The sequence below is a fragment of the Cricetulus griseus genome, chromosome 2 (genome assembly GCF_003668045.3).
Source record: "Cricetulus griseus strain 17A/GY chromosome 2, alternate assembly CriGri-PICRH-1.0, whole genome shotgun sequence".
NCBI lineage: Eukaryota > Metazoa > Chordata > Mammalia > Rodentia > Cricetidae > Cricetulus > Cricetulus griseus.
In genome coordinates this window covers 173,016,134-173,028,491 of record NC_048595.1, presented here as the reverse complement: position 1 = coordinate 173,028,491, position 12,358 = coordinate 173,016,134, and the positions used below count along the sequence as shown (strand labels likewise).

Below are 12,358 nucleotides of genomic sequence, written 5' to 3'. Positions count from 1 at the left end.
AAAAGTTATAACCAGCTTAGCGGATGATTAAACAAAATGGTTTACAGTTCTACAAGCCAATAGTCTGAAACCAGTCTCATGGGGCTAAAATCAAGACATCACAGTTCCTTCCGCAGACTCTGGGGAAGAATCACTGCTTCAGAAGGCTGCTTGGAATCCATGACTCCTGGCTGCTTCTTTTAAACACAGCTACAGAACTTTTGGCCTCATTTCCTATTTCCTTCATTGTATCTCTTTCTTGGCCTCTATATGTCCTTCTATTTATTAGACGGCATCATGACAATGGCTTGGTAATGTAAGAGTCCCTTTGCCATGTAATGACATATTGGCATGCTGTCAGGAGTTGTTCATACCTGTCTTAGAAGACAGAATTCAGCCTGCCTCACACCTCTCTTTGGTTGGGGTAGAGGGGTAGGGAGGAAGCTTCAGGGAGTTAGAGATCCCAGTGGAAGATAAAGAATAAGACATTCAAAAGGCACAATGTCAAGTCTGGCATAGGCTGGGCCCCACTAGAAGCTTATTTTGGTAGGAATAGAGGGTGTGTCTGTATAGAGATGGGGCATCCCAACACTGAGTTGTAAAGAGAAGTTTGAGACCTCTTTTAGACATTAGGAGTGTGGGGTTTTGTCATGGAGAGACTCTGAAAGAGTCTCAGGTGCTGAACTATACAGAGCTGTGCAAGGTAGTCTGAAACACTGAGCACACGCAGTGAGGTCAGTCCAAAATGAGGGATGAGGAACACCTGCAAGATTTCAAAGACTCAGCATGGAAAAATCCATGCAGTACCTGATTACATTTATACATGGACGGTGCTGTAGATATATTTGATTCAATACAGTTTGTTCAGATTAACATCACTTGTTTCTTTTTGCTTAAAAAAAAGCAGGGAGGCTGATGGCAAATTAAAGCATGATATGTGGCTCATGTTATAATTCCTTCGTGTCCTGCTGATCACAAGGCTCAAGAGGAAAACAGATTGAGGGGTTAAAACTGAAAAACAATCTGGACATGAAGTGATATGAGGGGGCTGGAGAGATGGCTCAGAGGTTAAGAGCATTGACTGCTCTTCCAGAGGACCCGGGTTCAATTCCCAGCAACCACATGGTGGCTCACAACCACCTTGAATGAGATCTGTTGCCCTCTTCTGGTGTGCAGATATACATGGAAGCAGAATGTTGTATACATAATAAATAAATAAAATCTTTAAATAAATAAATAAAATCTTTAAATAAATAAATAAAATCTTAAAAAAAAGAAGTGATATGAACTAGTGTTGTGTCCCTGGTATAGAGGATGGGAGGGTAACCAGAGAATTCTGGGAGCCATGAACAGGTCTAGGTGGCTGATGGAGCAAGTAAGAGAAAGGACACTTGCCTAGCCTTCCATGGCTGAGTGTAGGATGGAAAAGACAGGTTCTTTTTAAGCAGAGAACCTGTCAGGTCATTAGTATACAACAGCATCCATTCACTGGGCATCTGTGGGGATATAGCCAATGGCTAGCGACCCACTCAACCCCATTATGAAGTTTTTTCAACCTGATCTGATCTTCCAGTATTAGAACCTGACACACATGTACCTAGGGTGGTGAACTGGCTAGTTTTATGTCAACTTGACACAAGCTAAAATCATCAGAAAGGAGTGAGCCTCAGTTGAGAAAACGCTTCCATAGAGCCACTGGGAGGTGTTTTCTTAATTTGTGGTCTCAGACTGAGCAAGCCATAAGGAGCAAGCCAGTAAGCAGCACCCTTCCATGTCCTCTGCATCAGCTTCTGCCTTCAGGTTCCTGCCCTCACTGCTTTTGATGATGAACTGTGAGCAAAATAAACACTTACCTCCCCGAGTTGCTTTTGGTCTTGGTGTTTCATCACAGCAAATAGTAACCCTAATGAAGACAGGTGGGGACTGGGATCGATGTGAGTAACACCCTTCTCTGTCACAGTAAAACACTACCCTCCCTTATAGTCTGTCCTTGCTTCCCACTCTAAGCATCCTTCTTTGACCAGTACACAGCCCAGGCCAGAGCTGTGGGGATGCTGAGCAGTTATAGTATTGTAAACCATCTTATCTCCATCCCATATATCAGGGGCTTCTAGGAAAAAAACAGTCTTTTAGGCTGTGTTTGGATGTATCCAGGTCTTCTGAGTCCAGTTTCTAGAAACATACTTGATGTGTTGAGTGTAAAGAAGCAGTAAAATAACTGGGCATTGTTATTTTAAATTTAGAACTATCCCAACTTCAGCCATACCTCCCCCCAAAAAAAAATCACATCACATATTAATTGATACAGGGAAATAGAACTCAGAATTCCTGCTTCCAGACCAGGGCTTTTGTTAGTTAAGTTTTGAGCTTGTTTTTGTTGTTGTTGTTGTTGTTGTTTGCTTGTCTGTTTTCTTCTCTGCTTGCAATACTTGTTTCCCTCTCTGTCTCTGTATAGAATGACAATGAAGACACAATGCCCTTCAAGAATTTTACATCTGTTCTTGATATCTATTTATACCTAAACTCTGACACCATTCAAGAAATTGGAGTACTGTGGCATACACCTTTAATTTCAGCACTCAAGGGACAGAAGCAAGCAAATCTCTGTGGGTTCCAGGCCATCGTGGTCTGCATATAGAGTACTAGTCCAGCCAGGGCTACATAGTGAGACCCGATCTAGAAAAGAGAGAGAAAATAGTCATCTATTGTAGGATTTCATGGGGAAAGACAGCTGCTAGAGAGATTCATGGATTCTGATTGCTGTGCACGGCATTAGAAGCTACTGAAGCTCCAAGAGTGATCACAGAGCATATCTGTGGTTCTGACTCAGAGCCTCGGGGTCTGACTCACACCTGAGTTACCACCCAAAGGAGCCTAAATGCATTTAGATCAGTGGTTATCTTTAACATGTTGTCAAACAGAAAGAGAAAAGTTGTGCAAAATGGTTCTAATTCTGTCGGGAGACTCCAGAAGAGAAAGGACCCTGCTGTCTTTGAGATGTCTAAGTGGATAAGCCTGGTGACCTGAATTTAGTCCCCAGAACTCGCATGGTGGAAAGAGAGCAAGAGAGTACCAACTCTCACAGACTTTCCTCTGACCTACACACACACACACACACACACACACACACACACACACACAAGCACACACGAATGTTAAAATTTTTTAAAGAAAGAAGCAAAGGAAGGACGAGAGGAAGGGAGGGAGGGAGGAAAAGAGAGATCTTGAAGGAAATTTGGATTTAAAAAGGAAAGGGCCAGGAAGTGTATTCATTTTCCTTGAAGCATCTAGTCTGGGGCTTGCGCTCTGGTGTTGGCAAAGTGGTCTAAGTCAAATGCACGAGTGAAGGGCTGCATGGTGGATGGCCATTCCATGGTGGGGGCACAGCGCAGCACAGAAGAGAAGTCAGGCTTCCAAAGGCTCCCAATCAGCGATGGCTCCAGCCTCAGCCTCCTGTCTAGGATGCCTCTGTTACAGATGAACTGTGAAGTGAGGTGATGCAGTTGTATGCAAGTGCAGTTTGGTCGACTCACCACAAGAATCCGGGCATGCCACATGACTTCCCCTCCCCTAATACTGACATGAAAGACAAGCATTCAGAAAAGACCACAGTAACCAGAGACTCCTGCGTGTGGCCCCAACACGCTCCAAGGAGTGCTGCACTGCTGTGAAAGCCCTGGAACTCCAACTTTTATGTCTTTTTCACAGCTTGAGGGAAAAAAAAAAAAAAAAACTTGCAATGTTCAATCAAGTCTCAAAGACGAGGGGTCAGAAAGCAAGTGGTTTGAACTTCCTAAGCGTCCTTTCCTGCACAAACCATTCCCTTTCTCTTGAGAGACCAAATTGTTGTTCTCAGATCTGTGAGTAGTTAATAAATCGAGATGGGCCGAGTAGCATTGTAGCCATGGGAAACTACCGTTGGGCAATGTCAGATGAGCTCTCTGGAAATGAAAGTGCCTGTGAAAGTAGAAAAAATGTCTTTTTTTCTCAGTGACAAGTGTCCCCTCAACACTATGAAACTGGCAGCTGTGGCCTGTCACACCTATTTAGGGGCTGATGGCTTCTCTTTTACCTTGACGTCTCTGAAATACAAGGTCAAGAGCTACAACAAGCAAACAGCAGCGCTGGCTGTAGGTCTAGGATGCTGTAGTTTCTTAAGAGGAACTTTGGTATAGAAAAAAATATCCCATGTTAGAAAGAGCTTTAGCTTCCCTGAGAGCAAATGGAGCTCAAAATACATTGCAAGTCCTCCTCCCAGCCTTTGCTGATCTGTTTCCCCAGAAGAGGGGCCTTTCCCTACAGAGGTCTGGATGTCCCCCCACCCCAAGGACCATTATCTTGCTTGTGATACGCTATCTAGAGCCAGGCCAAGGATTGCCCTCCCAGTCTTCATGCTCTGGGAAGTTAATGTGCTCTGTCTTCCCAGTACTACTCTTAAGGATGAGCTTGTGACTCAGCAAGCTTGTGGCAACCTGTAACTCGCTTTTCACTGTGTCCTAGCACTGTGCCAAATGATCTTCTGTCTTCTGTGTCAGTTCTCAAAATAATCTTATGAGGTAAGAAACAGAAGCCCCATCGTCCAGATGAGGAAGTAGAAGCATGGGAAGGACAACTCCTTTGAGCAGTGGAGCCTGGACTGAAGGCAAGCCATCTATTCCAGGAAAGGCCAGGATCAGTCCTACCCTATCTGGATGCCTCAGTCTCTTATCTGAGGTAGCTCTTTAGCAGGGTCACTGCCCAGGCCCTGCAGAAATCTCCCGTAGACCTCACAGTGCTATTTCACTGGTAGGTTCTGTTTCTGTCATTGGTGTCTTATAGTGGCCTGAGTCACCCACTGAAAAGCCTATGTTTTTTTGCCTCAAATAAGCTGTGGGTTTCCCTGAGAAAGAGGGAATGGTCTAAAGTTCATTCAGCCATGAGTCCTTCAGAGATCACTCAAAACAGATTAGCCAAGTGGGTTGAATCATGGCACCAAAGCTCAAAAGGTTGTCCCTACATGACCAGATAATTTGGCCAAGCTCTGTGGCCAAAGGCTGTGTACATAATTACAGGCAGCCATGTTGCAGATTCCTAGAGCTAAGAGATCTTGGAGGGCAAATGGAAATGGATGGCCACAAGCATTTTCACACTCACAACAGCCTCAAACACATGCAGAGGGGAGGGAAGTGTGTGTAAATAAATCTGGTCTGAGTTTAAGATTTAGGAACAAGTCTTTATAGTGAGCTGCAGAATAACCAGGGCTCATAGTAAGGCCCTGTCTCAAAAAGCAAAAGAGAAAACAAACAACAACACAGAAAATCTAGGAGAGGGGACCTTATATGCACCTTTTAATATTTTACATGGGCCTTTTGCAATATATGTTTCCAATGAGTGGCCTTTGTTGTATAGGATGCACTTTCCCTCATTGTTAAATGTCTCTACCTTCACTGTAATCAAAGAAAAGGATCATATTATATGAAGCTACCTGCAGAAGCTCCCTCCAGTTTATTACTAGCATCACTATAGAAGCAGTAAGGGAGGCCCGCTGTCCTGGGTATCACAGCTGAGGGACCAGATGCAATGCTCCCTCTCTGCTAGTCTCATCTCTTCTAGAGCTATGTGCCCCCCTCCCCGCTGTGCTAGAGGCCATAATACAGACCACTGTCCTGACCCACCCTCTGGGTTTTACCTTCTTATTCTTTGCTATCAACTCAGCCTCTGGGAGTTTCAGGCTACACTGGAAAAGAAACCCAGACAGCAAAAGCTTGAGTGGGTATGGAGCTGCCCTACTACTAAGAACTTAACAGAATCCCAGAGATAGATCAAAGTAACTCAGAGAAAGAACTCTCAATGTTCTTATCACAAAAAAATGATTAGTGTTTAATATCATAGGTAGCTCAAATATCCTGCATTGGTTGTGACTCATGTAATCTATACATGAGCCAGAATATTATTATCCCAGTATGTACAATTTTTATGGGTCAATTAAATATATATTTTAAAAAAACAGGTGGTAAGCTAGAAAAAGAACTGACCACAACTGGAACAGAGGCTGGGAAAGCTGATTCACTGATGGGCAAAGAACTGAGCATAAACAGAGAGCTAAAGGGTCATAGCTAACTGTAGGACCAGAAATAATGATTATACAAAGTAAGGGACTCAACACCCTCCTCGTGAATCTGGACTAGCTAGCTCTCATGGCCCAGCCCCTCTGAATTACAAGTCTCCTTGAAGCTGTTTACTGCTCAGCTGCCTCACCAGACATTCTCAAGGAGGGAAAGGAAATAGAATTAAAAATCTATCAGTGGCTTTCCGTATTGGCACAGTTCCACTAGAAGCCTGAGTGGGAGAGGACTTTGGAAGCGAGGGCTTAATGAGGAGTTGTGATTGTTGGAGGTGGCCTGTCCCCCCACTGGGAAGTTACTGTAATCTGGGAGAGGTCTGCCAGAGGTGATGGTGAGCACCCTGGAGGAGAACCGATGGAGAGGGAGACTCCTGTGTTCTTGGGCTCTGTAGTGACTGTCCCTTTGCAGGGAGTGCCTCTTCTTGGGGTTGCCACTTCTCATTTTTAAGGATGGAAATCACCCATAGAACAGTGGCCCTCCCCCATTCCCCAAGGACAACAAGGGGCAGAACATCATCCCTTGCCCTTCTAGCTGAAAGGCTTGACAAGCTGTTTGGAGGTGATACGTAGCAACCCTTCCTCATCTCCCTATCTAGGAATGCAATCCAAAGTTTTTCCTAACACTTCATATAATTCAGCTGTGAGAGCCAGATGATCTGTTCTTTTGTTTTGCTGTTAAAGAGAGTATTTGTGAATGTGCGCAATATATTTTCAGAACAAAGCTGAAACAGTGATCCTCATAGCAGCTCACTGGCACAGGGAAAAACTTCCACAGTGGGGCCTGAGACGCCTGTTTTCGCAGTTACCAGAGCTGGCCAAGGTTGCTTCTGCTTACTCATCTTCCTCTAGGCTCCCAGTGTTTTCCTGGAATATGCTCATGGTGTGTGTGGGGAGTGGGGGGTGTCTGGGGATGTTATTTATAATCTCACATAATCCTCATTCTCATACAGAACACATGCAGATTTGCTTTGCACGGGGAGAGTAATGGCCCATGTGAGAAGGAAAGAATGCAAGGGAGGCACTTGGCACTCCTGGCCCCCAACCTGAATCCAATTTAGAAGTCTTGGCCTTCTGACTGTGGGCAAGGAGGTGATGGACCCATGACACAGTCGAGTGTCTGCCTGTCTTTGGAAGATGAAGCTCAGTCTGGACCCAACCTTCAGTAACGACATCATGGCCAATCTATAGTGAAAGCAGTAACAGGGACACAGGCTCCGGATGATGAGGGCAGGGGGCTCTTCTGGCACGCTTTCTCCTTAACAGTTCACACAGCAGAATTTACCTTTGCATCATTGATAAATTCTGAAATGGTCACCAGCTGAAACATAGCTACAGACTGTCTTTGGAAAAGAGAGAAGAAACAATTTTAGGCTGTAATTCAAATAAGCAAGACCTAGGAATAGCCCAGCTTCTGGAATTAGCCATTGTTCATACTGATGCTATGACACTATCCTGGGGTTACAGGCAGGCAGCATAACCTAGCTGTCCTCTCATTATCAAGATAGAAAAAACAATTCCCATGGCCATGTGGAGCTGGATAGTACACAGGAATCCAATAGGACAAGCTACTCGGTATGGAAAATGGGCTCAGACTAGAAAAATAATCAAAGTATATAAAGTTCTTGCTACACAAATGTGATAAAGTGAGCTCAGATGATTTGAGAACTGCAAAGCTGTTTGGAAGCCACTTGATGTGAGAGCCACAAAGATTATATATATATATATATATATATATATATATATATTATATATATGTGTGTGTGTGTGTGTGTGTGTGTGTGTGTATGTGTGTGTACACATACACACACACACACAACACACACAACACATATATAATATATATATATATATTATATATATATATATATATATTCAACTTATTAAGGGATGCTATAGGGAAAACAGTCGAAGACTCACAGAACTGGGACCAAGGAAGTTGGGGACCAACTACATGCCACTTCACACCATCTGACCCAGTCTTCACAATCTAAGAAAGTGCACTGAGTGACCTCTGTCTCCTTTTAAGAGATCACATCTGCAGACAAGAAGCCACACTCTAAGACTGGTACCCAAAGCTGTTGGCAGAATGAATTCCCATAACACTCAGGTCCCCAGAACCCACACACCACTGGATTTGGTAGTGTACATTTATAAACCCAGGGCTCATCTGGTGAGATGAAAGGTGGTAACCTTAGAGTTCTTGAAGTTCACAGACCAGCTAGCAATGGTAAACCAGAAATCTTGTTTCAAAAAATATGGGATGTGAGAACCAACATTTGGGGTTGCCTCTAAACTACACATATGTGACATGACACATGTGTTGTGGCATGTAAAAGCGCGCGCGCGCACACGCGTGCGCGCGCGCACACACACACACACACACACACACACACACACACACACACTCACACACACACTCACACTAATGAACAACGTGGAGAGCAGAGGAAGCCTTGAGTGAACATATATTGTTGACACGGGCACAGCCACCTCAAGGACATCAATGCCTCAAACCCATCAGAACTGGCAAATCCTTCCTCCCTCCTGGTGAGGCTCAGAGGCAATGGCAAAGCTTTCCTCTGGTCCAAGAGTGAGTGTTTAGGAGCCATTGACCAGGGTGAACAGAAACTAGCAACTGAAGCTTCTTCAGCCAGGACAACTGCTCCCCTACATAGACCGTCTACAGAAGCTAAGTAACCCTTCCCTCCCTGTGAGAGAAGATTATCAATTCCCAGAGGTTCCAGGTTGTTGCATAATTGGCACTGCTCCAGCAGAGGGAGCATTACCCACCTGATCTTAGCCTTTCTGTATGTGTGTCAGTGTGTCTGTCCTGTCCTTTTTGTAATTCCCTCATTTCCCTAGTCAGGTCACTCCCTAAGCAGTGCTGGACTCAGCATAAAAGAAAATCTGTGCTCAGTAACCCTCTGTATCACTTAACTCTTTATCTTAGTGTCCTGTTGCTGTGAAGAGATACCATGACCACAGCAACTCTTAAAAAAGAAAGCATTTAATTTGGGCTTGCTTGCAGTTTCAGAGATTTATTCCATTATCAGCATAGCAAGAAGCATGGAGGCACATAGGCAAACATGGTTCTGGAGAGGTTCCTGAGAGTTCTACATCAAGTACCACAGACAACAGGAAGAAAGATTCTGGGCTTGGCCTTTGAAACCTCAAAGACTACCAGGGGTGACACACTTCCTCCAACAAGGCCACACCTACTCCATCAAGGCCACACCTCCTAATCCTTCTCAAACTGTGCCACCCCCTAAGACTAAGCAGTAAAAAATAATGAGCACATGGGGGGCATTCTTATTTAGACCACCACACTCCCCATGTCATTTTCCTCTCAGAACATAAAGTCAAGGACAAGACAATTAACTTTGTAACATTCAGATAGTGCCCAAACTTCTACTGGCAGGCAAACTGTCAACACAAAAAGGCAGTCTGCTCTCATATGTAAGGAATATCTTACCTATGTGTCAACACTGAGTTTGTTCCAGAAGGGTTTTCTGAAAGCATTTCACCCGTGAGCCTTTTTAACATACAGATTCTCACGCCACCGCAGGAGCATTCTACAAGCAGAACTGCTCTAAGAAAGCACGTAGAGTTCAGCTGCAGACCATGTCTGTCTGTAATTGATTTGTTAGCTGACAATTAATCAGTGAGCTCTGGTGCTTATATAAATACTTCTTGAAAGTTCCAGACCCTCAATAACCTCTTATCAACAATGATGAGAAGAGAAAATGCCAGAAAACCCAGAGTTAGAATACACTCTTTGATGACTCGGAACATTGTCAATTGATCTGCAGTTAAAATACACTAGGACAAACTTTTCTAATCAAAGTCCCAGTTCTGGGAAATATCTTCTTTTTGGCTCATTTGGAATCAAAATGGGTTCAATCAACAGGCAACATATAATTCATTAGAGAAACTGGTTTTCAGTGGTTCTATTTCCCTGTATTTTATAGTAACTTGACACAGGTTAATACCAGTAATGTTAAAAATCAGAGGTTTAAGCCGGGCGTTGGTGGCACATGTCTTTAATCCCAGCACTCGGGAGGCAGAGGCAGGCGGATCTCTGTGAGTTCCAGGTCAACCAGGTCTCCAGAGCGAGTACCAGGATAGACTCCAAAGCTACACGGAGAAACCCTACCTCAAAAAACAAAACAAACAAACAAACAAACAAAAAATCAGAGGTTTACCCATGCCTAAAACTCAGTAATTAATTTAAGAGGTTATCTTTCTGATGTCATGCCATTGTATGTAGATGCTACACTCTCAGAATGCTGATGTGATGTTCTCCAAGTTTGGAATTCAAACAGAATTTGGGTTGGTGAGTAACTAGAAGGGAACTTTCCATTGTTATGTTAATTAAAGCCATTCCAAAAGTGCAGGAACATGCTCTTATTATTTATTCACTGTTTCCAGCTAAGCAGTGGGAACAAATGCTCAGATGGGCTATTGTAATTAAAGGACTTTAACTTGCTACTTCCTGGTATGTCCTTCAGAAAACTATGTTGGCAGTTCAGATTCTTTAGATGGGAACCTCTACAGAGATAGGGTCATTTTGGATGGAATTAATTAAAACCAAGTCACACTGGGGTAGGATGGAATCTGAGTAGAATTGACTGGTGCCCTTATAGAGAGGAAGGAAAACACACAAGGATGCATGTCCTTGTGTTAACATGAGCAGATGATGAATTGATTTGTAGTGATGCCAGCAAAGAAAGGATAAGGACTGGGGAGATGGCTTAGGGCAGGCCAAACAGACACAAGGACCAGAGTTCAGATCCCTAACACCTACACAAAAGCCAGGCAAGGGTGGTGGCCTGCCTGGAATCTCAGCACTCCCTTGGGAGGCAGAGACAATAGATCTCCAGGCAATCCTGAAAGTCCTGGGTTCAGTGAGGGACCCAGTCCTAGTAAATCGAGTGGAGGATGATCAAGGAAGACACCCAGTGTCGACCTCTGGCCTCTGCATGCATGTGCACACAAGTGTGTGTAGGAGAAAGAAACAGAGAGAGAGACAGGCAGAGAGACAGAGAGAGAAAAAGAGAGAGAAGGAGAGGGAGAGAGACAATGCATATTTATACACTCAACACCACACATATAAATTTAAGAAAATAAATGCCAGTCAGGTGGTAGTGGCACACTCCTTTAATCCTAGCACTCAGAAGGCAGAAGGAAATGAGTAAGTCTCTGAGTTCAAGGCCAGCCTGGTCTACAAAGAGAGTTTCAGGATAGCCAGAGCTACTCAAAGAAACCCTGTCTTGAAAAAAGAAAGAAAGGAAGAGAGGGAGGAAGGAAGGAAGGAAGGAAGGAAGGAAGGAAGGAAGGAAGGAAGGAAGGAGAGAAAGAAAGAAAGAAAGAAAGAAGCAAGAAGAGAGAAAGAAAGAAAGAAAGAAAGAAAGAAAGAAAGAAAGAAAGAAAGAAAGAAAGAAAGAAAGAAAGAAAAGAAAAGAAAAGAAATGCCAACAACTGACAGATTGCAAAAGCTAAAAGAGGCAGGGGAGAACCGTCTCTTACCACTTTCACAGGAACTTGATCCTGCTAACACTTTGGCTTCAGACTTCTGCTTGCTACAACCATAAAACGGTGACCTTCTATGTTGTTTTAAACTGTTGGATGTATGTAATACTTCTCCAGGCAGCTCCAGGAAGTGAATACTCCAGTCTGCATGCTTCCTTTAACTCATCAATGTCACTTTGCAGTGAGTAACAGGTTGCTTGTGGTAAGCATTCAAAACTTAATCCTTAAGCGATCTGCAACTGCTTGCACTTTGAACCCCATCCACAAAAGCATTGCCACACAAAGTGGCCAACCAGAGGCCTACAGACCCATGTCTCTGTACAATGCCATATACAGCCCCCAAAGTACTTTCAACGGAAAGCTTTGCCATCAGGAGCTGTCAGATTTGTTGATTTAAAGCTGTAATATGTCTCTTTGTCTAGCTGTTTAATCACCAAACAGAACTTTTATCACACTGTTAGTTCTTATGAAAAAAAAATCATTGCAAAGTATCACTGAGAAACATAGATTACTTTTAATTCCAAGATAATAAAAATGATAGGTACAAACTTTTAAAGAATTATTATGATTTTTTTGTTGGCACTCGTGAATTCTGGCCTCTGTTCTGGTTATCCTTACTAGAAATGACTGCCTTGATCACATTTTTATTAGCAAAAACATTTAGAATGTACTTCCATTGTCCCTAATTGTGTTTTAGTTATTTTAAAGATATATATATATATATATATATATATATATATATTATAA

The 12,358-nt window shown here is 43.3% G+C and overlaps 1 long non-coding RNA gene across 1 annotated transcript; it reads right to left on the bottom strand.

Annotated features, from left to right (window-relative positions):
• Window positions 1-2,453: 2,453 nt before the first annotated feature.
• On the bottom strand, window positions 2,454-12,189 carry LOC118238338. The gene is made up of 2 exons (XR_004768326.1): window positions 11,609-12,189; window positions 2,454-2,655 (listed from the first exon to the last, which is right to left on the bottom strand). It is a non-coding gene; the product is annotated as an uncharacterized LOC118238338 (long non-coding RNA).
• Between the last annotated feature and the right edge of the window lie 169 nt (window positions 12,190-12,358).